The sequence below is a fragment of the Hyla sarda genome, chromosome 3 (assembly GCF_029499605.1).
Source record: "Hyla sarda isolate aHylSar1 chromosome 3, aHylSar1.hap1, whole genome shotgun sequence".
NCBI lineage: Eukaryota > Metazoa > Chordata > Amphibia > Anura > Hylidae > Hyla > Hyla sarda.
The window spans coordinates 178881916-178907121 of NC_079191.1; the positions used below are offsets into that span (position 1 = coordinate 178881916).

Sequence of the window (25206 nt, forward strand, 5' to 3'; positions counted from 1 at the left end):
CAATCCCCAGCATGCACAAACTACCGAAGGGCATGCTGGGAGTTGCAGTAGTGTTCCTCCAGCTGTTGCATAACTATAAGTCCCATCATGCCCTTCGGCTGTAGTTTTGCAACAGCTCAAGGCACACTGGTTACGAAACACTGAGTTTGTTACCTAACTCAGTGTTTCAGAACCAGTGTTCCTCCAGCTGTTGCAAACTACAACTCCCAGCATGCAATGATAGACCGTACATGCTGGGAGTTGTAGTTCTTGCAACAGCTGGAGGCACACTGGCTGGGAAACAGAGTTAAGTAACAAACTCAGTGTTTTGCAACCAATGTGCCTCCAGCTGTTGCATAACTACAACTCCCAGCATATATGGTCTGTCAGTGCATTCTGGGAATTGTAGTTTTGCAACAGCTGAAGGTTCCACAACTCCCCCCTCCCCCATGTGAATGTACAGGGTAAGTTTGAGATGCAGCATATTTTCCGCTGCAGCTCAAACTCTCGGCAAGAAACTCGCCGTAAACCTCCGCCCGTGTGAATGTACCCTAAAAACACTACACTACACAAAATAAAAAGTAAAACACTATATATACACACCCAATTAGCACCCCCTCAATAAAAATACACCCCTCACAGAATTTAATAAGGGGTGCAGTGAGCATTTATGCCCCACAGGGGTCTGACAGATTTTTGGAACAGTGGGCTGTGAAAATGAAACATTTTATTTTTCACTAGCTGAGTACCCGGCGTTGCCCGGTTTTTCCTTCCTCATTCTTGTTGGGGAGGAAAATCAACAAAAGAGGAAGCTTTTGACTTCATATCCCGTCCTCATATATTGTTGTCATATCCCAACCTCATACCATGACCTCCTATCCCGACCTCCTATCCAGTCCATCTAACCCAACCTCCTATCCTGACCTCCTATCCCATCCTCCTATCTCGACCTCCTATCCAGTCCTCATATCCTGTCCTATCCAGTCCATCTATCCCGACCTCCTATCCAGTCGTCCTATCGCGTCCTCTTATCCCGGTCCTCCTATCCCAACCCCCTATCCCGACCTCCTATGTCGGCCTTCTATCCCGACCTGTAAAATGTGTACCAGCTATTGAAATATCTCCAGCCGTACGGAAGTTATGTGGGAACATACATTTCCCATTGATTTGCATGGGACAAAAACCCCGACCCTCACAAATGCGGGTACTTAAGGGTTAAATTAACTATCCTATAGTTTAAGAGGACTTATAAGTAACGTGACCAAGTATTATCGAAATATCTCCAGCCGTTTGGAAGTTATGCAGTAACATATATTTCCCATTGACTTGTATGGGACTTTAAACATAAACCCCGCCCCTGGCAAATGGGGGTGAGTAAGGGTTAAATCACCTATCCTATGTTTGTTGTTGACATATAAGTAACGTGGCCAAGTTTCATGTTAATATCTTTAGCCGTTTGGACATGATGCTGGAACATACACACATACACACACACATTGAGTTTTATATATATAGATTTGCACAGTCCACTGTTGTCAAATACCAGTGGGGTGTAAATGCTCACTGCATACCTGGTTACATTCTGTGAGGGGTGTAGTTTCCAAAATGGGGTTACATGGGGGTTCACTGTTATGGCACCATGGGGGCTTTGTAAACGCACATGGCCCCTGACTTCCATTCCAACCAAATTCTCTCTCCAAAAGCTCAATGGCTTCCTTCTCTTCTGAGCATTGTAGTTTGCCCGCAGAGCACTTTAAATCCACATATGGGGTATTTGCATACTAAGAAGAAATGGGGTTACAAATTTTGGGAGGCTTTTTCTCCTATTACCCCTTTTGAAAATGAAACATTTTGGGTAGCACCAGCATTTTAATGAAAAAAAAGTAATTTTCACGTCCAAATTTAGCAGACATTTGTCAAACACCTGTTGTTAAGGTGTTACAGTCGGATTTGTTAAGGCTCACTGTACCCCTTGTTACATTCCTTGAGGGGTGTAGTTTCCAAAATAGTATGCCATGTGTTTATTTTTCTTTTTTTTTTCTTTGCTGTTCTGGTACCACAGGGGCTTCCTAAATGGGACATGCCCCCCAAAAACCATTTCAGCAAAATTTGCTTTCAAAAAACCAAATGTGACTCCTTCTCTTCTGAGCATTGTAGTGCTCCTGCAGAGCACTTGTTGTCCACACATGGGATATTTTCATACTCAGAAGAGATGGGATTACACATTTTGAGGGGCATTTTCTCCTATTACCCATTGTAAAAATTTTAAATTGGGTGGAAAACTTGCATTTTTGTGAAAAAATAAATAAATTAATTAATTTACAAATCCAACTTTAAAGAAAAGTCGTCAAACACCTGTACCCCTTGTTACGTTCCTTGATTGGTGTAGTTTCCAAAATAGTATGCCATGTGTTTTTTTTTTTTGGCTTTGTTTGCTGTTCTTGCACCATGGGGCTTCCTAAAAGTGACATGCTCCCCAAAAACCATTTCAGAAAAACTCTCTCTCAAAAATCCCATCGTCGCTCCTTCCCTTCTGAGCCTTATAGTGCACCCACAGAGCACTTGACATACACATATGAGGTGTTTCATTACTCCAGAGAAATTGGGTTACACATTTTGGGGGACTTTTTCTCTTTTTACCCCTTGTAAAAATATAAAAACTGGGTCTACAAGAACGTATTAGTGTAAAAAATTTAGATTTAGAATTTTTTCCCTCACTTTGCTGCTATTCCTGTGAAACACCTAAAGGGTTAACAAACTTTCTGAATGTCATTTTGTATACTTTGAGGGGTGCCGTTTTTATAATGCAGTCATTTATGAGGTATTTCTAATATAAAGGCCCCTCAAATCCACTTAAAAACTGAACTAGTCTCTGAAAAATTCAGATTTAGAAAATTTTGTGAAAAATTGGAAAATTGCTGCTGAACTTTGAAGCCCTCTGATGTCTTTCCAAAAGTAAACACATGTCAACTTTATGATGCAAATATAAAGTAGACATATTGTATATGTGACTCAATATATAATTTATTTGGTATGTTTATTTTCCTTACAAGCAGAGAGCTTCAAAGTTAGAAAAATGAAAAGTTTTTGAATTTTTCATGAAATTTGGGAATTTTTCCCTAATAAATGATGCAAGTATCGACAAAAAATTACCACTATGTTAAAGAAGAATATGTCACGAAAAAACATTCTCTCAATCAAATTCATAAATAAAAGCATCCCAGAGTTATTAATGCTTCAGTGGTCAGATGTACAAAAAAATGCTCTGGTCCTTAACCCCTTAAGGACGCAGGGTTTTCCTTTTTTGCATTTTAATTTTTTCCTCATCACCTTCTAAAAATCATGATGCTTTCAATTTTGCGCCTAAAATTCCATATTATGGCTTATATTTTGCGCCACCAATTCTACTTTGCAGTGACATTAGTCATTTTACCAAAATATCCAAGGCAAAGCAGAAAAAAAATTCATTATGCGACAAAATTGAAGAAAAAACACAATTTTGTAACTTTTGGGGGCTTCCGTTCCTACGCAGTGCATTTTTCAGTAAAAATGACAATTTATATTTATTCTGTAGGTCCATACAGTTAAAATGATACCCTATTTATATAGGTTTGATTTTGTATTCTTTAAAAAAAATTAAATAAGAACGTGCAGGATAATTTATACATCTTCTGACCCCTATAACTTTTTTATTTTTCCTTGTACGGGCCGCTATAGCGCCGTGATCTGAGTTTTTATCGGTACCATTTTTAAATTGATCTGACTTTTTGATCACTTTTTATTCATTTTTCTTTATGATGTAAAAAGTGACCAAAAATATGCTATTTTTTGGCACGTACGCCAATGACCGTGCGGTTCAATTATCGATATATTTTTATAGTTCGGACATTTCAGTTAGGGACATTTTATTAGAGAAGGTGTTAAATTATCTTTATTAACTTTTATTTCACACTTTTTTTTTTTTTTTTGCATTGTTATAGCCCCCCCTAGTGGCTATTACATTGCACATACCGATCTCATACACAGATCATTGCCGTGCATTGACACTGCAAGAGCTTCCAAACTCCCACCCCCCTAGCCAGGGAAGAGGTGGTTCTAGTTCTCTCTTGTTAGTTGAGTTCTGCCCAGTCAGGAGGGCATATGTTGCTCTGCAACTCATGTCACACCACACAAGGAGACTGCCATAGTCTAAGGCATAGGTAAAAGTCAGGCTTACTTTCTACTAATCCAGCCTGTTTGCCTAGCCTACAGTCCAACTTCGAGGATTAAATTAACTATTCATAATAGTAACCAAAAAGGTGTATCAACAAAGTTATTGTTAACTTCGGCCGTGAGCGCAGTGTCCCTATCTGCCAGTGGGGCTGGGATTCACATCGCGCGGCACACCCACATGCGAATCTCAGCCGATCACTCACCATGCTCCACTGCCTCTGTGTCTCAGATGTGGCGCGCGCGCCCCCGTCTCCTAGGACGTGCGTGCACCGAAGCTCTGAAATTTAAAGGGCCAGTGCGCCCATAATTAGTGTTTGCATCTGACACCACACTAAAAGTCCCTGCACCTCCCACACTTCCCTGCCGGATCTTTAGTGCCCCTAGCCTGAGATTAAGTGTTCCATTTTGCCTGTTGCCTTACCCGTATATCCAGACCTTCCCACTACGTTATTTGACTCCGCACCTTTGCCGCTGTCTTGACCTTCTGCTACGTTGGCTACGCTACTGCCTTATCCTTTGGTACCTCACCTTGCCCAGCTACCTGTGTGGTCGAGCCGTGTGGGGTAGCAACCTGGGTGTCGCCTGCTGCAGCAAGCCCATATTGCCTTGCGGCGGGCTCTGGTGAAGAAGAGCGGCACCTTAGACTCCACTCCCCGATGCGGTCTGTGTCATTAGCCACACAGATTAGAGGATCCACATCCAGCTCCGTTACAGCAAGATCTGGCCATGGATCCCGCTGGGGTTCCTCTGTCAGATAACCTGGATCTCGCTTCTATCGTGCAGCACCAGTCACAGCAGTTGGCCCAGCAAGCACAGCAGTTATCCACCATGATGCAGCAGTTGCTAACTGCTCAGCAGCACTGTCACAACCACAGCCTCCTCCTGCTCCACTACTGCTTCCGACAACGACACTCCGCTTGTCTCTTCCAGAGAAATTTGAGGGGGATCCCAAGTCCTGTCAGGGTTTCGTGACTCAGTGCTCCATGCACATCGAACTCATGGCGGAACAATTCCGTACAGAACGAGCAAAGGTGGCCTTCGTCATCAGTCTCCTAACTGGAAGGGCTTTGGCCTAGACAATTCCGATTTAAGATCGCAGTGATGCTCTCACAAGCAATCTCCAGGCTTTCCTGACGGAATTTCGGGGTGTCTTTGAAGAACCTACCCGAGCCTTCTTGGCTAATACGGAGTTACTGAATCTTTCGCAGGGCAACTCCTCTGTGGGCGAGTTTGCCATTCAGTTTCGTACCCTGGCATCAGTTATCATGGAAAAATGAAGCTCTTTGTGCCACCTTCAAGAAAGGACTATCCAGCCATATCAAGGATGCCCTTGCTGCCCGGGAATTGCCTTCTACCTTAAATCATCTTATACAGTTGGCATCCCGGATTGATATCCGTTTCTCTGAGTGACGTGAGGAAATTCGCCAAGAAAAGGAGTCTGGCACCTGTTTTCCAGCAACTACCGCAAACTTCTACATTGCCTCCCGCAGTGGAGGCTATGTAAGTGGATCGATCTCGCCTGACCCTGCAGGAAAGAACTCGCTGACGAACTGAAAATCTATGCCTCTACTGCGCCAGTGTGGATAATTTCCTAAAAGATTGTCCTCTACGTCCACAGTCAAGGAAACGCTCACACCTAGGGTTTGTGGGAGAGGCCTCCCTAGATGTGAATACCACCTCTCCAAAATTTAATTTGACGATCCAGCTTTTTTTACCCTCCAAAGAGATTGTCTCTGTTCTTGAAATCTTAGACTCTGGGTCCGCTGGAAATTTTATTGATGCCTCCCTAGTACATATGTATCATCTTCCTGTATCTCGCCTATTAAAGACCTTGTACATCTCTATGGTCAAGGGAGAAAGACTGGACTCTACTGTGCTTTACGGCACTGAACAGTTGTCTATGCAGGTCAGAGCCTTGCATAAGGAGAACTTGACTTTTTATTTACTCCCTGATTGTACTTCTCCTCTCCTGCTTGGCCTACAGGGGTTGCAACTCCATGAGCCGCAGCTGGATTGGAAAACTGGAGAAGTTCTCCGTTGGGGACCGCATTTCAACAACCACTGTATACAAACACGTTTGGCTAAGTTGGAATCATCTTCTTGCCCTCTGCCCGGTTTGACTTCGTTCCTTCTGGACTCTGCTGATGTCTTCAGTGAAAAACGAGCTGAAGTCTTACTACCTCATCGTCCATATGATTGTCCTTTCGACTTACTGCACACCCCCCCAGGTCAGAATCTACCCTTTATTGGTCCCTGAAACTCAGGCTATGTCTAATTACATCCAGGAGAATCTTCAAAAGGGTTCTTCTTTGTGGAAAAGAAAGACTGGTCTCTGCGACCTTGCATCGACTACCGAGGCTCGAATAAAATTACAATAAAGAACCACTACCCACTTCCTTTAATCTCTGAATTATTTGATCGTCTCCGGGGTGCCAGGATCTTCTCTAAACTAGATCTTCCTGGGGCCTATAATTTGATTCCTATATGAGAATGGGAGGAGTGGAAGACCTCATTCAATACTCGTGACGGACACTTCGAGTATCTGGTGATGCCATTTGGACTCTGTAATGTTCCAGCAGTCTTCCAGGAGTTTGTCAATGACATTTTTCTTGACCTCCTATACTCCTGTGTCATTGTCTATTTGGGTGACATTATCATCTACTTGCCCAATCTCTACATTCATCGTTCTCACCTCCGCCAAGTTTTACAGCGCCTCTGAGACAATCAACTCAGTCAAGGTCTACAAATGGATCCTAACAAGTTGTCCGCTGTACTGTATTGGCCTCGACCTTCTGGCTTGAAAGCGATTCAGCGCTTCTTCGGCTTTGCTAATTATTATCGGCAATTTATTCCACACTATTCCACCTTGGTTGCACCCATCGTCTTTCTTACCAAGAAAACTGGTAATCTGAAGGACTGGACTCCTGAGGCTGAAGAAGCGTTCAAACAGTTAAAATCCGCCTTTGCTTCTGCTCCTGTGTTGTCAAGACCAAATCCAGGCAAGTCATTCATTTTGGAAGTGGATGCTTCTTCAGTTGGTGCAGGCGCAGTTTTGACACACAAATCATCCAAAGGAAAAACTGTAACCTGACGTTTTCTCTAAGACTTTCTCTCCCTGCAGAGACAAATTATACAATTGGAGATCGTGAGCTCTTGGCTGTTAAGGTGGCCTTGGAACAATGGTGTCATCTCTTGGAGGGCTCTGTACATCCACTTACCATTTATACTGACCACAAGAACTTGCTATATCTACAGACTGCCCATCGTCTCAACCCTCGACAGGCTCGCTGGTCTCTGTTCTTCTCCAGATTTGACTTTTTTTTTATTCACTGCCATCCATTAGAGAAGAAATCTAGATCCTCTGAAGTACAAGACCAAGAATCTCACCCTCAACATATTGTACCTCCTAATTGTCTCATTTCCGTAGCATTAGCAAGTCTTCAGCACCTGCCTCCTGGGAAGACCTACATTACTCCCCGCCTACGACTATGAATCTTCTAATGGGGTTATTCCTCTCTGTTGGCCGGTCATGCCAGTATTCGTAAGTCCTTGCAACTCATCTCCCGACAGTATTGGTGGCCAACTCTAAAGCAAGATGTCATTGACTTTGTTCGTTCCTGTTCAGTCTGTGCCCAGGACAAGCCTGCTGGTCTACTACATCCTTTGCCAGTTCCTGAGCTGCCCTGGACTGACATAGCAATGGACTTTATTACTGACCTTCCTTCTTCTGGTGGCAATACGGTCATCTGGGTTGTTGGGAACCGATTTTCTAAAATGGCTCATTTTGTGCCCTTGCCACATTTACCATCTGCACCGCAGCTTGCCAAGCTATTCCTCAGTCTCCATGTATTGCCTACTCATATCGTCTACGAATGGGGAGTCCAGTTCGTCTCCAAGTTCTGGAGGGCCCTCTGCTCTCGTCTCAAAGTTAAACTGGACTTCTCCTCGGCTTACCACCCTCAATCCAATGGTCAGGTGAAAAGGGTGAATCAGGTCCTGGGGGCCATTTTGTCTCTGCTCGCCAAGACGACTGGGCTGATTTATTACCCTGGGCTGAGTTTTCTTACAACCATAGAGATTCTGAATCCACTGGGACTTCACCCCTCTTTGTAGTCTATGGGCTTCATCTTCGTCCTCCTCTTCCTTCCCTTGTCTTCTTCTTCTTCTTCCGGAGTACCTATGGCTGACAAACTGGTGCAGAATTTCTTCTCCATCTGGCAGAAGACTCGTCACTCCCTTCTTCATGCCACGACCTCCTGGGGATAAAGTGTGGTTATCCTCCAAATACCAACCTAATCCTGTGGCTTATTCCCTCCATCTGCCCTCCTCTCTCCAGATCCCGAATTCCTTCCATGTCTCCCTCTTGAAGCCTGTCATCCACAACTGCTCTCTTCAAAAGGACATCTAACTTTCCTCCATCTCTGGTACCTCTGATGGTTTTGCTCTTAAGGAAATTCTAGATTCCAAGCTGGTCAGAGGAAAACGCTTCTTTCTAGTGGCCTAGCCACAAGAAAGTACAAGTCGGCACAACCACCGCTATATAATCCGCGATCACCAGTCAACCCTAAGATAGATGCACTGCTGCCGCAACTGTCTTAAGATCCGTATGAGTGGTGCTCAGTTCAGAAAATGCAGTAATATCGTGATCCACACCAAGAAGAAGGAACGAACGGCTACTCACTCTTGTCAATGGTGGCTTTATTCAGAACAACAGGTGCATAAGACAAACAGGTACGTCCAGAGCAGGACCGACGTTTCGTGTTTACACGCTTCTTCCGGCTCAATGGTATGACGTGGTGGAGGCGCAGCTATAAGGCCGTCAGCGCTGCACCCTCACCACGGCAACCAATACACAAATGCCGACGCATGCGCACCACGGCGCTGCTTACGAGACAATTATAATACAGATAATAGTGAATTAAACACAATGCAGTAAAGATAACAATAGAACAATAGAGGTAGTGTCATATTTGTAAGAATACACTCATGTCATTCTTATCGTTCCATCCTGGTGGACCCAGGGCGTTGGTTCTCGGGATCCAAGCCGATTCTTTTTGTAGAAGTATCTTGTGGCGATCACCGCCATCCCTTGGTACTTGCACAGCCTCCAATCCTGAGAAAACCAATACATCTGGGTTACCAGCATGAACATTCCTGACATGCTCTATAAGACGTGAGCAGCCATGACCCGTCCTAATTGAACGTATGTGTTCCTGTATCCTCACATGCAGACAACTGATGGTCTTCCCGATGTAAAATAGTCTGCAAGGACACAGGACTACATAGACTACATACTTAGTCTTACAAGTAATAAAGTGAGAGATGCTCCAATTAATCCCAACTAGATTACAAAACTTCAATTCCCCATTCTGCTTACATATGGCGCAATGACAACATTTTAAATTACCTCTCGGGGGCATTTTATCTAGCCAGTTATCCCTGTTCTCTACCAAACGGGTGCAACTCAACTGGTTCCCCAGTGTGCACGTCCTCCTGTAGGAGAACAGTGGCTGCCTTAATGCTACCTCTCTGAGGTCCTTGTCAATCTCCAAAATGTGCCAATGGCGGCGTATTGCTGACTGAATTGTGTTATTCATAGAGGAGTGTTGGAAGGAGAAGACAAACCGCTTATTATCAGTGTTGTGTTGGCTATGTGTAAGTAGCTGGGATTGCTGATTACTCCTTGCTCTCTCTAAAGCCTTATTCACTTCACCCGGGGAATAGCCCCTCTCAATAAGATGGTCAGTCAATTCTTTTGCCTGTTTTTCAAAACTGTCATCATTGTTATTCAATCGTCTGAGACGAATGAATTGTCCGTACGGGACCGCTTTCTTGACGTGAGAAGGGTGGTAGCTATTGTGATGAAGCAACGCGTTTGTTGCTGTTTCATTTCTAAAACCAGAAGTGGCAACACTACCGTTCTTAATTTCCACCCTCATGTCAAGAAAGTCCAAAGTTTGATCGCCAAACACTGAAGTAAACTTCATGTTCATTTTCTGACCATCATTAAGATACTCCACAAACTGTTCTTTCTAGTGGATTGGGAAGGATTCAGTCCAGAGGAGAGGTCTTGGGAGCCACAGGACAAAATTTTGGACCTTTTCACAAAATTTCTGAACCACAAGAGCAGGTGAAGACCAAAGGGGGGGGGGGGGGGGTACTGTTACACTCTGCGCTCCGGCCACAGGCTCCGGCCGTGAGCACAGTGTGCCCGTGTCCCTGTCTGCCGGCGGGGCTGGGATTAGTATCGCGGGATGCGTCCGCATGCGAATCTTGTCTCTCATCACACTCCGCTGCCTCTTTGTCTCAGCTCTGGAGCATATCTCCTAGGGCGCACATGGACCGGAGCTCTGAAATTTAAAGGGCCAGTGGGCCCATAATTAGTGTTTGCACCTGACACCACATTATAAGTCCCTGCACCTCCCACACTTCCCTGCCGGATCTTCAGTGCCCCTAGCCTGAGATTGTGTTCCATTTTGCCTGTTGCCTTACCCATGTATCCAGACCTTCCCGCTACGTTATTTGACTCGGCACCTTTGCCGCCTGCCTTGACCTTCTGCTACATTGACTACGTTACTGCCTTATCCTCTGGTACCTCGCCCTGCCCAGCTACCTGTGTGGTCAAGCCGTGTCGGGGGGTAGCGACCTGAGTGTCGCCTGCCGCAGCAAGCCCATCCTGGCTTACGGCAGGCTCTGGTAAAGACCAGCGGCACCTTAGACTCCGCTCCCCAATACGGTCCATGTCATCAGCCACAAAGGTTAGAGGATCCACATCCAGCTCCGTTACAGTTATACAAGGACTTTGGTGCGCATACACTGGTTTTGTTTTGTCGGGTTACCAGTGCCTCTCTGAAAGGCATATCCAGAAGTTCCCCTGACTTAACAAAGTGTCATGCTGCAGTTTTCCATAAAAGGGAAGTTCCATAGTTCACATTCCAGTTTTGATAAATCTGCACACAATATTATTTATACTGTCTGATCAATGGTTTCTAAAAGGCTAAAACTATGGGGCAGAATTACTATTGCAAATGTACTGGTTTGTGTCAAAAACTGGCTTGCAGGTCTTGCACCATATTTATTATGAGTTTTAGCACACTCTCCTGCCCTCCCCCCAACGATCAAAATGAGACTAGGTAAAAAGCGGTGGCTTAAGGTTTGACACTGCACCACAGATGCGCCAGGATTCTCAAGATGCTGACGCAATTAAAGCTTAGGCTAAACAGTCATATAATGCAATCAATTTATCAAACAGCACGATACACTTTGATATATTTGGTTCATTCTTAGGCTGTGTTCACACAGTGTTTTTTCAGGCAGATTTAATTTGCAAATATGCGTCCACAGAATTGTGTCTGCATTTCCTAACATTAATGTGTTCTGTGTAAGTCTATGGGAAAGTGGTGTCTGTGCACGCAATGGGGAAAATTTATCAAAACCAGGAAACCAAAAAGGAAAGCAGTTAGCCAGTAGCCCATAGCAACTAATCAGATTGCATTTTTCACAGGCCTCTTTGAAAGTTGCTATGGGCAACTGGTCAACTTTTCCTCTGCATAGGTTTTGATATATCTCCCCCCCCCCCCCCAAAAAAAAAAACAAAAAAAGCGATTGCATTTTTGCAGCCATGGAAATGTTACATGTCAAATGCTTGAAAAAAAAAACAAAAAACTGTGAACATACCGTTAGACTGTGTACATTAAGAATAATTTTTGGCCCATTATTCTCATTGGCCCTGATTTACTATTCTAAACCCGGCATGTTTTGTTGGGGGGAGCACCAGATTCTGGCGCACTGCGCCAGAAATTCTGTCTGCACCAGAATTGAAAAGAAAAACCTGTCTAACTCTACAATTTACTGAGAAATCCTGAAAAAGGGGCACAGTCATCTGGAAAAGCGGGCGTGGTCGCTGACATTTTCACAAAAACGCAACATATTTATTAAGGTTTTTCCAGAAAATGTGGTGGATTTCAGCTGAGGAAAACCCGACAGATCAGAGCATGTGTAAAAAAAAAAGAAAAAGAAAAAAAGGAGAAACGTACGGAAAAGTGCAAAATGTAGGGAAACATTAGTAAATACCGTGGAAAAAAACTGTAGGGAATTAAAACCCACAAAGAAAAAAACTACACTCCACTCTTTGTAAATCAGGGCCAATGTGAGCATCTTTACCCCATTTGATACAGAATTCATCAATATGTTAAGACATCTAAGGCTTAATAAAGTGTGAGAACACACAAAATGGCCATTGCCTTGATGCACATGCCAACTTTCATATGCTAAATGCTGAGTTATGTTAAATAATGCATTATGTACAGTGCCATGGTTTCCTCTCTATGGATGATGTCTGCAGTTCTGTGTTAAAGGGGTACTCCGCACCCCTAGACATCTTATCCCCTATCCAAGATGTCAGATCGCCGGGGTCACACGGAGCGGAGTCGTGACGTCACGCTCGTCCGCCATTGTGGTCGGGATCCGAAGCCTCCAGCGTTGCCGGTGTGAGGTGAAAGCCGTACAGGTGGGTGCTGCTGCCGAGATCCCGGGGGTCACCAGCAGCAGGACCCTGGCAATCTGACATTTTATCCCCTATACTATGGATAGGGGATAAGATGTCTAGGGGTGCGGAGTACCCCTTTAAGCACGTCCATTAGTGATGTTGATTGTTTGTGGAGCATTGCTGGTAAGGCTTGCTTATCTTGAACTATTTTGATATACCTGATGATCTTATTTTCACTTGTGGTCAGGGCTCCACATGTGACCGGCATGACTTACCTATGCCAATAGACTTCTTTGGTGGTTCCTGTAAAGAAACTATTAACACATATGCATAATACTATAGTAGTAAAGCGGTTGAACTGTGCCGGAAAACCGCGACCGAGGGTTAGCCTTTAGAGGGCAAAAACACAAAACTGTGTGAGGAAGAAATAATTCTCTGTAAGTACCATACCAAAACCTGCAGACATCCACCCTCATAATCCCGTCACACAAACATTCTAAGAATCTACCTGATAGATAAACCTAACTACCGTGGCTGAACTGTCCCCCAAGCCTCTGCCGACGGTAGGCCTTTAGAGGGCAAAACGCCTGACCCGGTAGTTTAAGTAGGAGAAAAGCTCAAATCGATCCCTATCTAAGAGGCCAAACATGAACTGTCATTCCGTGCACACCAGTAACCTGCTTCATGACAGATCTGCCCTTGATAAGCATATATACCTCTACCCAGAACTAAAACTCGGGAAACTTGCCTGAAGACTACCTGAACTTATACCGACATACCATGAACTACCCACCCCCTGAACTCCGAAAAATATGGCCTGCTGCGGGTAGACGACCCTGCCATGTACCCCCAGACGGCCAGACCTATCCGTAGCCAGTGTTTTTTTTTTATTATTTATTTTTATTTTTTCCCCCTTCCTCACGCTATGAAACTACAAAGAAGAAAATGGGTTGTTGGCAACCGCTATGCCGTGCTATGCCCACTTCAGGTGTGGCTAGTATGGAAGGAGCTGCCACCCTCATGCCTCCTACCGTTGTTGCTCTGAAAGCGTGTGAACCAAAATTCCGAAATGCATCCTCCTCCATCCGTATTAGGTATAACAATTAACCTTCCCCCTGTATGACGTGACGTTGTCGCACTGAAAGCATGTCAGTGACAACAACTGCGCAGCGTATCGCTCTGCACGTGGCGGGTGTGATGTGTATACCAACTATGTCTAACATCTACGAGTCACGATGATGACACTCCGCCAACGTATTGAATGACAATGAACTACGCAGTGCGTGCCCTGCAAACGTGGCAGGTAAATGAGAAACCCACCACCTATGCGTCATGATAAAGTTATCCTAAAAACGTAACCATGAGAACTGTCCAGTGAAATCCCCTGTACAACCGCCTATGTGCTGAGATATTGTTGCCCTGAAAACATGTCAGTAACAGTAAACTTATGCAATGCACCCCCCCTGCAGACGTGGCAGGTATAACGGGTATACCACTGCCTGTGTGTCAAGATATTGTTGCTCTGAAAATGTGTCAGTAACAGCAACTATACAATGGATCCCCCTGCAGACGTGGCAGGTATAACGGGTAAACCACCGTCTGTCGTGACATTAACGTGCTTGGAGACGTGATCATGACAATATTTCCCAGTGGATACCACCGCATTCGTATCGCGTACAATTGATATACAACCGCCCACGTGAGGTGATGTTGCTCTAAAAAACATGTCAGTGACAACAACTGTGTAATAAAAAAAACACCTGCGGCCTTGGCAGATATAAGGTTATCCCACCGCCTATGTGTTGTGAAGTTGTTGCTCTGAAAACGTGTTAGTAACAACAACTACCAATGGATCGCCCTGCAGACATGGCAGGTATGAAGGGTATACCACCGCCTATGTGACGTGATGTTGTTGCTCTGAAAACGTGTCAGTGACAACAACTAGCAACGAATCCCCCTGCAGACGTGGCAGGTATAATGGGTATACCACAGCCTATGTGTCGTGATGTTGTTGCTCTGAAAACGTGTCAGTAACAACAACTAGCCATGGACCCCCCTGCAGAAGTGGCAGGTATAACGGGTAAACCACCGCCTATGTGTCGTGATGTTGTTGCTCTGAAAACGTGTCAGTAACAACAACTACCAATGGATCGCCCTGCAGACATGGCAGGTATGAAGGCTATACCACCGCCTATGTGACGTGATGTTGTTGCTCTGAAAACGTGTCAGTGACAACAACTAGCAACGAATCCCCCTGCAGACGTGGCAGGTATAATGGGTATACCACAGCCTATGTGTCGTGATGTTGTTGCTCTGAAAACGTGTCAGTGACAACAACTAGCAATGGATCCCCCTGCAGACGTGGCAGATATAATGGGTATACTACCGCCTATGTGTCGTGATGATGTTACATTAATAACCTGTTATTATCAACCACTACTCCATTTACCCCCTTGCACGGAGTCTTTTACGGATGATTACCACTTCCTATGTTATGTGCATGTGTTGCCTTGAAAAAACATAAGAAACCAAAGACTATGCAAGATATTCCCCTGCAGAAATAAAATATATAAAGGATACCCCTCTATGTGATGAACTGTCGTTGCTCTGAAGAGGTGTCAGTAAAACAACACCGCGGTGCATCCCCCTGCAGGCGTGGTAGGTACAAAGTGTATACAACCGCCTATGTCACTTAACCTAATCCAAAAAGAATGTTTCAACAACCACGACTATGCCATGTGTCCCCCTGTTGACAGCAGGTAGTTGATTAATACCGGCTATGTGTCGTGATGTAATCCCTCTGAAAACATGTAGCAGCCATGACTATACAACGTAACCCTCTGTAGCCATGGCAAGTATGAGGGTAAACCCCCCTTGAGTCTAGCCGCTGTTGCCGCAACATGTGTCAGGAATAAAAGGACCTTGCTGAAACAACCCCCTGGGAAAATGACAGGTGTGGGGGGAAAACCGTAATACTATGAGCGTATGACTGTATGACATCATGCACAAAAACATGCCCTATGTGCTTGGGTCCAATCTACCCACGCCTGAACAGCTTAAACCCCAGTACACCAGCCGCATGAATGCTATGAGTGTATGGGACAGGAGTGTATGAATCGTGAAAGAGGCCCTAATTGCAACATCGTGTGACCACCCTGACTGTAACCTGCACCAAACCCATGCGTATGTGACCAGTATGTACTGAGGATGTGAAGAGTATGAGTGCTATGTGTGTGAACAAATCATCCGGTGCCATAAGCATATGATCCGTGTAATTCATGAGCCTGTGGGTGTAACACAAGCCATGAGCGCGTGGACAGTGACAATCCTTAATGTGAGAAACAGTATACACTACTACGAGGCTATGCGGTGCGTACTATGAGCATGAGAACAATAAACCAACCGCACAAGCATAATTACATGAGCGTATGAACAGTATTGATGTCATGCTCATGACGTAACAACTGCTATGTGGTAGAAGTAATTAATACTGTGCGCTAATGAACAGTATAAACGCCCTAAATGTGTGAAACCATGAGCATATGTAACGTGTAACTGCAATAAGCCTAGAACGGTATTAGTTTATAACCAGTATGCGGCCCCGAGCAAATGCCAAGTATGCCTGCCAATGAGCGTGTGAAAGTATACATGCCATAAACGTATGCAAGAAAAATACGAAAATGGAAGTGTGTGCCCTGAGACCTGCCCTTAGTGAGAGAATACTGTGCACAGGTGTGTGAACAGTACCAAGGACTGGCGTGTAAGGACGGTGTGACTGTATGAGCGTATGCCTACTAAAACCCCTAGCTTATTCAATGTAAATACCATGAAAGTACAACTGTATAATGACACAAGCATCCATGAACAGCGTGTACCTACCGAAGTGCTGATGACATTGTACTCTACAAGACTATGTGAACGCATACGCAACGACCAACAGATGTGAGTTACTAGTGTGCACAACCGTATGTACCCCAATATTACCAAAAACGTTAAATATATATTTATATATATTTATATATATATACAAAAAAAGAGGATTGCAGCAGCACACATTGGTCAAAAAAATTGAGGCTCTTAGCGCACTTTTTGATCAAAACGTGTCCCCCATCCACCACGGGGAGGTGGCCTCATTTATATATATATATATATATATATATATATTTTTTTTTTAACTAATGTATTATATATATATTTTTTTTTTTTTTGCCAACTATAGTATCTACCAACGTTGATGTTCTAGCAACCCTGTACTGTGTGAAACTACACAATTGACATCTACACACTGTAAATGCTACCAAACCCACCTTGACTGCTATACTAGTTGAAGCATGCACTGATATAATTGCTAAAATAACCGAACGTACTGAAAATAATCATGCAATTTGTGACCGTATGCACCGTATGAATAGCTTTGAAAAGTAAGTACTGCAAAAACGTACCCACTGTGTGCTATACTGAAATACAATCCTGTGCGCCTGTACTAAAAAACTATACCGTCAAAAACGTGACATAAGAATTATAACCATGCTTTAATAACCCATATATATATACACACACATATATATTGTCAGGATTCGGCAGGCTGATGGTGGATCCTCTGTGTCAGAGAGGGATTGGCGTGGACCGTACCGGTGGACCGGTTCTAAGTTGCTACTGGTTTTCATCAGAGCCCGCCGCAAAGCGGGATGGTCTTGCTGCGGCGGTAGCAACCAGGTCGTGTCCACCGGTAGCGGCTCAACCTCACTGACTGCTGAGACAGGCGCGGTACAAAAGGACAGAGGTGATGTCAGACGTAGCAGAAGGTCAGGGCAGGCGGCAAGGTTCGTAGTCAAAGGCAACGGCAGAAGGTCTGGTAACACTGGTAAGGGAACTCACAAAACGCTTTCACTAGGCACTGAGGCAACAAGATCCGGCAAGGACAGGAAGGGGAAGTGGGTTTATGTACAGGTGGAGCAGGGAAGCTGATAGACACTGATTGGGCCAGGCACCAATTAGTGGTGCACTGGCCCTTTAAATCTTAGAGAGTCGGCGCGCGTGCGCCAGGACGTGACGGGACAGGTGAGTAGATTGGGATGCGACCCGCGGGCGGGCGCGTTCCGCTACGCGGATCGCATCCCCGCCGGCAGTGACAGTGCAGCGCTCCCTGTCAGCAGGTCTGACCGGGGCGCTGCAGAGAGGAGAACGCCGCGAGCGCTCCGGGGAGGAGCAGGGACCCGGAGCGCTCGGCGTAACATAAATATATATATATATATTTATTTATTTTTTACCTTGAGCTATGAACTTGATACCACCAAAACACCAACAGTTCAATTATTGATTTCTTTGTTTTTATTCTTACCTCTGCCACTGAAATACTGAGGGTACTACTACCCAGCCTAACTGTAATCCTCAAACCCCCTTTTTTTTTCAAACTTTATACAAACCAGCTGACTAGCCGTACACGTGCTTGGGCAGCGCCATCTAGCGACGGCATGCGTGTACTGCAGACAACCGGGCAGCTGCACTGAGAACCCCGCCGAGACTCGCAGCCCCCCATCCCCCGGGACCCCAGTGAAGCCGCCAAAGCCAGTAAGTGCACGATAGCAAATGCCTGCTATGCACATGGTGCAAAACCTGAGCCCCACCAGCCGCCTAGATACCCCGAACCAACGCTGCATCGCTCGACAGCGCAGCAGGACCCCTTTCCCAGGCCCACCGTGATATATCAACGTGACTGCGAACATGAGAAAACCCCGGCCCGCATCGCCGGATACCGGCTCTTACCACCTGAAGCTCCAATTGAACCGAGACGTCTCTACCAGCGAATCCACCTACTCCTAGAAGGGACGTTTTGCCGAATGCGATGCACGCACCTGGGAACCGGTGGGCGTGCATTAAATATCAAACACCCCTCCCACCAATATGTACACACCTGAGTGACGGGGGGGGGGGGGCATTCGTTGAAGATTCAAATGCCCCTCCCACAAATACAGCCAAATAGGCTTATTACTTATAGCAGCCACCTACCATTGGTTACCACAGTTAACTAAAATTCCATGTTGGTTTTCTCCGGTGATTTTCTGTTTAGTAAGAAATTTTGTCATGGATTTTCACTTCACTTTTCACTTACATTTATCAGTTTTAAACCACATTTGGGAAAGGATGGATATAACTTTGTATGTATCATACTCAGAGGTAACTTTAGTCTTTGTGAATCCCTAGGCAAAACTCAAACATGAGGCCCCTTGCCAGTGAATTTATGCAAATGTATTATTTCAAGGGTTGGTGTTTCAAAAGATAAAATAATACCTCCACACCAGAACAACATACTTCTACTTTAATGACTAAAATGAACCATCATACTGTAATGAAATAAAAATAAAAAACACTAGACATAAATATAACAAATAACACCATTATACAAGGGAGAAATAATTGCGCTACACCCTGATCACTGCCATTACAACCACTTAGTGACTGGATAATACCACCATACTGATGCTGAATAAAAAACACTGTACACAGACCAATATGCCCCCATAAAGTGGCCCAGCTTTAAACACGCACTGCAGTATAAGAGGTTACAATGCAGTTTTATCCAATGACTCACAAGTGGCATCTTCTTTGTGGTGTTCTCTTTCCTTTTTTCTTTTTAATCTGTCTTAGACCACCATAATGCACTTCAGGCTCTGCCGTTTTTAGGCACATTCTTTAACTGTTTCCCACCCATAGTGCCCCAGATTATGCTCCCTTGGTGCCCCGCATAGGTAAGTGTGTTGAGGGTGGATAAATAGGTGAGAACACCCTATTAGGTAAAATCCCCCAGTAGGTAGTAAATCCCCTACTAGTTAGAAGCTCCAGCATGTAGGTGGGGTATCCCCCCTACGTTATTAGGTAGAAGACCCCAGTAAATAGGCTGACAGGATTCCCACTGCCCTATTAGGTAGAATCCCCCATTTGGTAGGGTAGATAGGGATCCAGCCCTATTAGCTAGAAGCCCCCAGCAGGTAGGTAGGAAATCTCACCCTATTAGGTAGAAACCCCCAGTTGATGGGTAGGTAGTATAGGTATGCTTGTTGCTCCCACACCTAGTAATAATGCCCCTTCATTCCCCTACATTTACTAATAAGGCCCTTTTATTGCTCTACAGTAATAATGCCCCTTTATTACCCCCATAAAAAAACCTATTATATACCTAGGCTGCTTGCTCTCACAGTATCAGTTAGTGCCTCTAAAGGCTCGCAGTCTACAAGATGTCCCAGCAGGTCTCACGGCCAGGGCGGGTAGCTTGTCAGAACATCTAAGACTGCAGGCCTTTTTAAAGTGCCTGCATCGAAGACCCGAGGCTATGGAGGCCAGCCCCTGTAGCCCATTACTAGCAATGGCACTGCCAAGTAGCAATGCAAACATTAGGGGAAGAGTTTGTAGGTGGTAGAGCGGCCTCTGATCACACTGCAATAATGCATATAAACAAAAAACTAAATAACTAAAACTTAAACAGGCTAATAGAAGCCTGATACCTCAGTAGAGAGAAAATAATTTCCTCTTTGGGTTGTATCATATTTACGTTACAGTTATTGATTGTTCCTCAGAAGGTATTTCTTATACTTCCCATGGTGCTTTCATGGTTGAAGAAGAAATATATGGCAATTATTTATTTTTTACTATGTCTGGGTAAGTATGTAACATTACTCCATAAGGGACCCTAGACGAAATCTTAACCATCTGACATATTTTCTGGTTTACACTGATTTATTGTGGCATAATATGATCTGTACCTGCAGAGCTGTCAATCCCACACATTGTATATACTGTAAACAAGGGCATTGCTAACGATGCCCGATACCTTTTTTTGTTTTTCACTTTAAATTCAGTTTTTGCCAACCATCAACCATTTGTTATACTGATGTTTTATATGTGTCAGAGAGACTACCTCTGCACCCCCTATAGCTACACCCTTAGGGGAGAACTATGTACATTCCACCTATTACACATTTAAGATGTCAGTCTTTAAGGCAACACTTGAAAAGTAATGGAAAATGAAATCTCTTTTTTTTTCTTCTTTTCTGTCAAACACCATCCTGAATGTCATTTTTTTTATATATTGTGTAGGTGTTGAAGAGATCACTGGTATTAGTCATGTTCTATCTAGTTATAAAAAGAAAAATGCAGCTTGATACCAACTTTTACTTATAGTGAATGCCCAGATTTAAGGTTCAAAAATACCTTTAACATTTAGAGCTCATTCTGCATTAGTATGATGACGTAGAAGCTGCTGTAGCTGAGAAGTTATTCGAATAGACAAGTTTATATATCTCTTCTTCCCATTTACCTACATTAAACATTTCATTTGATAGGTTAACCTTAGAAGTCTTGGATAAAAGCTTAAAGTAGTACTCCAGTGGAAAACATTTCTTTTTAAATCAATTGGTGCCAGAAAGTTAAAATAATTGGTAAATTACTTCTATTTAAAAATCATAATCCTCCCAGTACTTATCAGCTGCTGTATACTACAGAGGAAGTTGTATTTCTAACTGGAGTTCTTTTCAGCCTGACCACAGTCCTCTCTGCTGACACCTCTGTCCATATCAGGAACTGTCCAGAGCAGTAGAGGTTTGCTATGGGGATTTGCTTGAACTCTGGACAGTTCCTAATATGGACAGAGGTGTCAGCAGAGAGCACTGTGGTCAGGCAGAAAGGAAATTCCAAAAAGAAATACAACTTCCTGTGGAGTATAGAGCAGCTGATAAGTACTGGAAGGATTAAGATTTTTATATAGAAGTAATTTATAAATCTGTTTAACTTTCTGGCACCAGTTGATTTGAAAAAAATGTTCACCAAACAGGGGCTATGTATTATGGGAGGGGCAAATACAATATTAATCTGTAAGGATTATTAATTATTGCAAATTGGGTTATTGCAAGTTCCCAAACCTTTCTCATTCACAGCAATTATAAACACTTCATCACAATTGGACACACATTGGTGTAAGAATTCCCAAATCAAGTCACCATTCATTTATGGCGGACCAATAGTAGAGTGCAAATACACATACCTTATGTTGCAGGATGTTCAACTATTAATTCTAAGTGTTCTAATCCTCATGAATAAAACATTGGCCCTTATTTAGGATGCATTCACACCACGTTTTGTACATACGGGTGCCGGATCCGGCGGGGGGAGGGGCAAACCGGGCGCTCCCGTACCCCGGCCGGATCAGCCCGTGACTCCATTTACTTTAATGATCCGACCGGAGTCAAACGGTGACACCGGTCGGCTCAGTTTTGCCCCTCCCCCCGCCGGATCCGGCACCCGTATGTACAAAACGTGGTGTGAATGCACCCTTACTAAGAGTGATGTGTTGTTTTCTTTGTAGGTTTTTATCCCCCGACAGGCATTTTTCCATGGTATTTACTAATGTGATGCTTCTCCCTATGGTTTGCTTTTTTTCCACCTACTCTGAGTTGTCGTAGGAACAGTAGTAAATTTGTATGGATTTTTTTTTAACTGTCAGGGACATGCCCCTTTTCTGAGGTCACACCCCTTTCCCTGACAGCCAGTCGCATTTTTCCAGGTATTCTCAGTTAAATGGAGAGTTGGTTGGGTTTTGGGGATTTTTTTTTTGGTCACAAATTCTGGAATTTGTGAAGCAGAATTTGTGAACTGAAAATCTGCTTGGAAATTTCCACCTGAAGAATGGCGTTGCTCATTCTTCAGGCGGAAATACTTGCAGAACACATTGCAGTCTATTGGAGACTGCAGTGTCTGCGCAGTCCTAGCGCTGACTGATACAGTTGGCGCTGGCCGCACTTGGAATCTCCGGGCGGAAACTTTCTGCCCGGAGATTCCGCAGTGTGAACCTAGACTTAGGCTAGGTTCACACTACGGAATTTCCGCCTGCAATTTCGCTTTGAAATTGCAGGCAGAAATTCTTCTTGCTAAAATGTATAGTGTAGTGAATGGGTTTCCGTTCACAAATTCACACTTCGGAATTTGTGAAGTGGAATTTGTGAACGTAAAATCCACTTGAATATTTCTGCCTGAAGAATGGCGTAGCTCGCGGAACACATTGTAGTCTATTGGAGGCTGAAGTGTCCGCGCGGTCCTAGCACTGACTGATTCAGTCAGCGCTGGCCACGCTCGGAATATCCGGGACAAAATTTTCTGCCCGGAGATTCCGAAGTGTGAACCTAGCCTTAGGGTCTATTCACATTGCAGAATTTTCGCTTGCGGAATTCTGCCTCAAATTTGAGCCTATAGACTTCTATGGGATTTTGCACTCCCATTCACACTTCTGAATTTCCGCTTGCGGAATTCCACTAGTGGAATTCTGCAAGTGGAAATTCAGAAGTGTTAGGCTAGGTTCAGACTACGGAATTTCCAACAGAAATTCCGTTTTTAAATTTGCTTTTGAAATTCCACTTGCTAAAAAGTACATGCGAGTCAATGGGATTTCCATGCACCTGTTCATACTTCTGATTTTTTCACTCGGAATTTGCATGCCTAATTTCCGCTAGATTTTTTTCCGAACGCGGAACGTAGGCAGATTGCAAGCGGATTACATGCGGAAAATCCATACGGATTTGGGTCAGAAATTTAAATATGGTCAGCCCACTGGTTCTTGGACTAGCCCACATTCTTCCTTTTAAATACGCCCCTTATCCAGTTTGCAATCTCCATTTTCCTTTTTGGTCAAGGAGTTGTGCTTTTTCTTGTGGCTTGGTGTTTGGTTTCCTTTCAGCTTTTTCTCCACATTAATTTAATATAATGTCGGATCTGACTTCTCCTACAATCATTCCTGCTGAGGAACCACCAATTATGCCCTTGCAACCCCCTGAGATGCGTGCTTTGATGAGCATTTTGGTGAATGTATTGCGTCGTCGCAGGCAGCGTCAGGTCGTTTATTGTCAAACTTCTTTGTAAATTTAAAGGATGTTTTAATCAACTTTACATGTGTTGGACCAATGTGAAATAGCTTTCATTTTGTATGTTGTTTTTAGTTGGAAGCCAGGAGGCCTCGCCGTTATTGGGTTCACCCCATAAATCTGCTGCGTGATGACCGTGGTCATATTGGTCATCTTTATGCTGAGCTCAGACAGTATGTGTGTATATGTATCCTGTAAAATGTTTATGTATTTGTTACATATTTATTTATTTTTTAATTTCTATTGTAGTTTTCCGGATAAATTCTATAACTTTGTCCGTATGCCAATGGAGGCATTTGATAATCTTTTGTCCATTGTTGGACCACACCTTCAGCGTTCCCACACACATTTGCGCAAAGCAATCTCTCCAATGGAGCGTCTGTTGATCACCTTTGAGGTAAATCTAATATATTATTTGGATTCCTATGTGGAGTTTAATTATCAAACATTGTATTTTGTCTTCTTTAATTTAGTTTTTTTTATTTTAGTTTATTAACTCATTAGAATGTCATCTAAATCTTCAACGAATTCAAATATATATGTTATGATTTATTAATGACATAGTTTTATATGTGACCTTTGGTCATACAGCTGTTTATTTTTTTTATAAATTTTTTTTTAGATTTCTTGCGACTGGGGAGTTGTGCCTCGTTACATTTACAATTCCGTGTTGGCAAATCAACCATCAGCGGTATTGTGAAGGGAACATGTACCATGATTTGGCAGTACATGCAGCCAATTTCGTTGCCCAGTCCAAACCAGGAGAGATGGCTTCAGGCAGCATCAGGATTTGAGTCTACTGCCCACTTTCCCAACTGCATAGGCGCTGTCGACGGTAAGCATATTCGTGTTCAGCAGCCACCGGGATCAGGATCACGCTTCTACAATTATAAAAAGTATTTTTCAGTGGTCCCTATGTTGGTGGCTGATGTTCAGTACAAGTTTATTGCTATTGAAGTTGGCGCCTATGGCAGTACCGGGGACTCACGGGTGCTGATGTCTTCAGAATTTGGCTGTCATGCCCTTCAAAATCAAGTCACCCTGCCTCCACCAAAGCCACTTCCTGGAACCATGAATCCACTTCCCTATGTTTTCGTCTCTGATGAGGCTTTCCCACTTCTGCTGAACCTTGTGCGCCCATAACCACAAAGGGGAATTGATGACCGGAAGCGAGTGTTCAACCAGAGGCTTACCCGGGCACGGCGCTTCGTGGAGTGCGCATTTGGGATCATGGCTGGGAAGTGGAGGATCTTGAGCACTGCTATTCAGTTGGATGTTGACACAGTAGACTCGGTCATTAAAGCGACATGTGTTCTCCACAACTATATTCAGGACTATTCTAGCCCTGATATAGAAGAGGAGGAACATGTGTCGTGGGGTGAGTCTGCTGGGTCATGGGGTTCTGGCCACACAGCTCAACAAGTGATAGTGGTTAGAGAAGCATTCACTTCCTATTTCCTATCTACTGAAGGTGCCGTTCCCTGAAGAACATCACCCTTTGTAAATGTTGGATCATGCCTAATGTTGTGTGTTATTATTTTTTGACAAAAGGATGAGTAGTAAACTCAAATTATAATTTGCCTCAATGTCTTTAAAATTATTTATTTACCATATCCTGTA

General features: G+C 43.9%; 1 protein-coding gene across 1 annotated transcript in view; it reads left to right on the forward strand.

The window, feature by feature from the left end:
- The window catches only part of EEF1AKMT4 (EEF1A lysine methyltransferase 4), a 65177-nt gene extending 40893 nt beyond the window's left edge, over positions 1-24284 (forward strand). Inside the window, exons 4-5 of the transcript XR_008891205.1 lie at positions 23836-23983; positions 24209-24284. The gene's annotated coding sequence lies outside the window, so the exon portion shown is untranslated. The remainder of the gene's footprint in view (positions 1-23835; positions 23984-24208) is intronic.
- The last annotated feature ends 922 nt before the right edge of the window (positions 24285-25206 follow it).